The following is a 5,204-nucleotide window of genomic DNA, read 5'->3' as shown; positions in this document are numbered from 1 at the left end:
GGCCGCGGTGGTGGTACTTCTTTTCCAAGAGAGCAGTGGGTATTAGCAGCAGCATCCAGATTCCAGCATTGATGGCGTCAGTGCCGAAAGCAGCAGGTTCGTAGACAGCAGAAGCAGCAGCAGGAGAAACAAGGGGAGCTTTATGGAGCCCATTCTGTGGTGTGATTTTGGAAATAATTCCTGGATGAGAGTTCCCAGTGTGGCTTTCCAACTCTCCTAGAGAGTCTAAGTACTAAAATAGTCACTATTAAATTCACTTTTAGTTAAAAGAAAAAGAGGAAAGGATATATAACAGATGAATTAATGGAAGGAGTGCCAGAATAGCAGATTGAGGACATCCAAAATTTCACTACTCCATAAAAGAAATGAGAACAGTGGCCAAAGTTGTCAAAGTCAACTTCTTCAGAACTCTGGAAATAAAGTCTTGCAAGGATCCAAGGAGAGGTCTTTTGGACTAAAACTCAACATTCAAAAAACAAAGATCATGGCATCTGGTCCCATCACCTCATGGCAAATAGAGGGGGAAACAATGGAAACAGGAAGAGACTTTATTTTCTTGGGCTCCAAAATCACTGCAGATGGTGACTGCGGCCATGAAATTAAAAGACGCTTGCTCCTTGGAAGAATAGTTATGACCAACCTGCTGCTGCTACTGCTAAGTCTCTTCAGTCGTGTCCGACTCTGTGCAACCCCATAGAAGGCAGCCCAGCAGGCTCCCCTGTCCCTGGGATTCTCCAGGCAAGAACGCTGGAGTGAGGTGCCATTTCCTTCTCCAATGCATGAAAGTGAAAGTGAAGTCACTCAGTCATGTCTGACTCTTAGCGACCCCATGGACTTCAACCTACCAGGCTCCTCCGTCCGTGGGATTTTCCAGGCAAGAGTACTGGAGTGGGGTGCCATTGCCGTCTGCTGTGACCAACCTAGACAGCATATTAAAAAGCAGAGACATTATTTGCAAACAAAGATCCATCTAGTTCAGTTCAATTCAGTTCAGTTGCTCAGTCGTGTCCGACTCTCCGCGACCCCATGAATCACAGCACTCCAGGCCTCCCTGTCCATCACCGACTTCCGGAGTTCACTCAAACTCATGTCCACAGAGTCGGTGATGCAATCCAGCCATCTCATTCTCTGTCATCCCCTTCTCCTCCCGCCCCCAACCTTTCCCAACATCAGAGTCTTTTCCAGTGAGTCAACTCGTCGCATGAGGTGGCCAAAGTATTGGAGTTTCAGCTTTAGCATCAGTCCTTCCAATGAACACCCAGGATTGATCTCCTTTAGAATGGACTGATTGGATCTCCTTGCAGTCCAAGGGACTCTCAAGAGTCTTCTCCAACACCGCAGTTCAAAAGCATCAATTCTTTGGCAATCAGCTTTCTTCACAGTCCAACTCTCACATCTATACATGACCACTGGAAAAACCATAGCCTTGACTAAACAGACCTTACTTGGCAAAGTAATGTCTCTGCTTTTTAATATACTATCAAGGTTGGTCATAACTTTCCTTCCAAGGAGTAAGCGCCTTTTAATTTCATGGCTGCAATCAGCATCTGCAGTGATCTTGGAGCCCAAAAAAAACAAAGTCTGACACTGTTTCCACTGTTTTTCCATCTATTTCCCATGAAGTGATGGGACCAGATGCCATGATCTTCGTTTTCTGAATGTTGAACTTCAAGCCAACCTTTTCACTCTCCTCTTTCACTTTCATCAAGAGGCTTTTTCGTTCCTCTTCACTTTCTGCCATAAGGGTAGTGTCATCCGCATATCTGAGGTTATTGATATTTCTCCCAGCAATCTTGATTCCAGCTTGTGCTTCTTCCAGCCCAGCGTTCCTCATGATGTACTCTGCATATAAGTTAAATAAGCAAGGTGACAATATACAGCCTTGACGTACTCCTTTTCCTATTTGGAACCAGTCTGTTGTTCCATGTCCAGTTCTAACTGTTGCTTCCTGACCTGCATACAGGTTTCTCAAGAGGCAGGTCAAGTGGTCTGGTATTCCCATCTCTTTCAGAATGTCCCACAGTTTATTGTGATCCACACAGTCAAAGGCTTTGGCATAGTCAATGAAGCAGAAATAGATGTTTTTCTGGAACTCTCTTGCTTTCTCCATGATCCAGTGGATGTTGGCAATTTGATCTCTGGTTCCTCTGCCTTTTCTAAAACCTGCTTGTTAAAGTTATGGTTTTCCCAGTAGTCATGTATGGATGTGAGAATTGGACTATATAGAAAGCTGAGTGCAAAGAATTGATGCTTTTGAACTGTGGTGTTGGAGAAGACTCTTGAGAGTCCCTTGGACTGCAAGAAGATCAAACCAGTCCATCCTAAAGGGAATCAGTCCTGAATATTCATTGGAAGGACTGATGCTGAAGCTGAAACTCCAATCCTTTGGCCACCTAATGTGAAGAACTGACTCCTTGGAAAAGACCCTAATACTGGGAAAGATTGACTGCAGGAGGAGAAGGGGACAACAGAGGATGAGATGGCTGGATGGCATCACTAACTCGATGAACAACAGTTTGAGCAAGCTCCGGGAGTTGGTGATGGACAGGGAAGCCTGGTGTGCTGCAGTCCATGGGGTCGCAAGGAGTCGGACAGGACTGAGTGACTGAACTGATGGGAAAGCTGGCCAAGAACTCTAGTAGGCAACTTTGGAACCATCATTGGAAAAACATTTAAAACCAGTCAGATGGGAAGATGTTTTTATGGCTGGAAGGGTGCTTTGTGCTTTGATGACTTGGGAATGTCTAATGAGATTGGAGCTATTGAAAAGGCTATAATTTGACCTCAGTATGTGAAAGATAGAATTCATTCCACTGTAAGTATTAACTCTTAGGAAGTATTGGCTTAACAGCTTTGTTTGCTTTGGCAGTGAGCAGAACTCCTTCTCTGAAGAACTTCGTGATGAAAGGTTCTTCAGTGTTGATTGGTGCAACCTTTGCAGCCATAACTGGAGCTGGAATGCTGGTACAGTCAGTATCATATTATTGGAAGCCAGGCCCAAAACATCTTGCTTGGTTATTACTATCAGGTGTGATCAGTGCAGTTATGGCCCTTAAAATATTATGAGGGCCTCTTCTCATCAGAGCAGAGGGGTACACTGCTGGCATTGTGGGAGACCTTTCCACCGTGGCCAAGTGGCCACCCAATGAGAAGTTTCTGAACATGGAAGCACCCTTGGGCATGGGCCTAGGTCTCGTCTTTGTGTTCTCACTGGGATCTGTGTTTCTTCCACCTACCACGGTGGTTGTTGCCACTGTATACTCAGTAACAATTTATGGTAGATTAGTTCTTTTCAGCATGTTTCTTATGTATGATATGCAGGAGTCAATCAAGTGTGCAGAATTAGTACCAATGTATACGGTTCAAAAATATGAACCCTATCACTTCAATGCTGAGAATCTACATGGAGACATTAAATATATTTATGCTGGTTGTCAGTATTCTACCAACTGGAGGCAACAGAAAGAAGTGAAGTGACTCAGCTTCTGACTTCCTTAATACTTCAGATATCTGGCTTAATAGGGGAAGATTGTCCCTAAATAGGGGCTTCCCGGGTTGCACTAATGATAAAGAACCTGCCTGCCTCCATCATGCAGGAGATGTAAGAGACATAGGTTCAATCCCTGGGTTGGGGAGATCCCCTGGAGGAGTGTGTGGCAACTCCAGTATTCTTGCCTGGAGAATCTCATGGACAGAGGATCCTGGCAAGCTACAGTCCATAGGGTTGCAAAGAGTCGGACTGAAGCAACTTAACACACATGCATTCACATTCATTAGTTTCTGCAAGCAGCTTTCATTGAAGTTTAAAAGACAAGAACTTGTCAACATGTTTCAGGTGTTACAGCAATGTGATGCTTCAGGTCTGCTTTTTCTTCTGGAGAATAAATTCAGTAGTTCTCTTCCAAATAGCGCACTCATTTTCAATTCTCCTGTTTGAATAATTCTAAAATGTTTTGATGAATGTGAAAACCGGTTTGTATTGCTGGAATTAAAGTGTTTTATCGATTTTTAAATTTATTTGGTTAAGTGAAATTTAGGAAACTCGTGTGCCTGTATTTTTTTTTTTTAGTGTGGGATATTAACAAGTAATGTTATAATTGACATAAGGGTTTGGTAAAAGGACAAGAGAGAAGTAAAGGGTCAGCTGCGGTTTCTCTGTGAATACTTAGAACTTGGCACATATGCAATTGTGGTGAGCCAGGGTGGGAGTCTGGATGTTTGAAAATAAGTTATGGCTGTACATCTGCTAACTTATCAGAAGCATTGAGCAGAAATCAAAGACATAGATGATTCTCAGGACTCTCCTTACAATATAGATGTGGTCATGTTTGACTTCTCATTGTTTCACACTGTTAGGAGAGTCCACAATGTTAAATATATGGAGAATTCCTCTTACATAATATATATTAAAAACAAACAAACAAAAAGGACAAGAGGGCAGCAGAGGATGAAATGATTAGACAGCATCACTGACTCCCCTTGGATGTGAACTTGAGCAAATTCTAGAACATAGTGGAGGGTGGGGAAGTCTGGTGAGCTGCAGTCCATGGAGTTGCAGTCGAAGATGACTTAGTGACTGAATAACAGCAATATATATTACATATGTGTGTTGAAGTCTTGAATCGTCTAGAACAAAATATCCTTAAAACATTCAGGAAAAAATATTCAAAGCATGAAAATTCTTGCATTTTTAAGTACACAAAGCAGACTCATGGATATAGAGAACAAACTAATGGTTACCAGTGGGGAGGGGGAAGGGGCAGAGGCAATATAGGGGTGGGGGAGTAAAAGGTACAAACTATCATATATAAAATAAGCTGCAAGGATATATTGTATAATCCAGGAAATATAGGCAATATTTTATGATAAGTATCAGTTCAGTTAAGTTCAGTCGCTCAGTTGTGTCCAACTCTGCGACCCAATGAATCACAGCATGCCAGGCCTCCCTGTCCATCACCAATGGAGCCTAATCTTTAAAAATTATACTATGAATCACTATATTGTAATATGTAATATATAATATTGTATATCAACTATAAGTTAGGAAGTTATAACTATATAGCTAAATTAAAAGTATGCAAACAATATGTGCACAATTGATGAATAGTTTTGCAAATTTATTGAAATGTTTAAAGGAATACATGCTTGCTTTTCTCCTCTCTTCAAGTTTTAAAGCTTTTTATCAAAAAGCCTGTTTGTATTAC

General features: G+C 42.1%; 1 pseudogene; it reads left to right on the top strand.

Moving 5' to 3' along the window:
- Positions 1-2,612: 2,612 nt before the first annotated feature.
- Positions 2,613-3,472, top strand: LOC129561629 (growth hormone-inducible transmembrane protein pseudogene; annotated as a pseudogene).
- The last annotated feature ends 1,732 nt before the right edge of the window (positions 3,473-5,204 follow it).

The sequence above is a fragment of the Moschus berezovskii genome, chromosome 5, assembly GCF_049115385.1.
Source record: "Moschus berezovskii isolate FMDL1 chromosome 5, NW_MosBer_1.0, whole genome shotgun sequence".
In the NCBI taxonomy this organism is placed as follows: Eukaryota; Metazoa; Chordata; class Mammalia; order Artiodactyla; family Moschidae; genus Moschus; species Moschus berezovskii.
The sequence above is the reverse complement of the archived record's forward strand: the minus strand, read 5'-3'. Positions and strand labels throughout refer to the sequence as shown.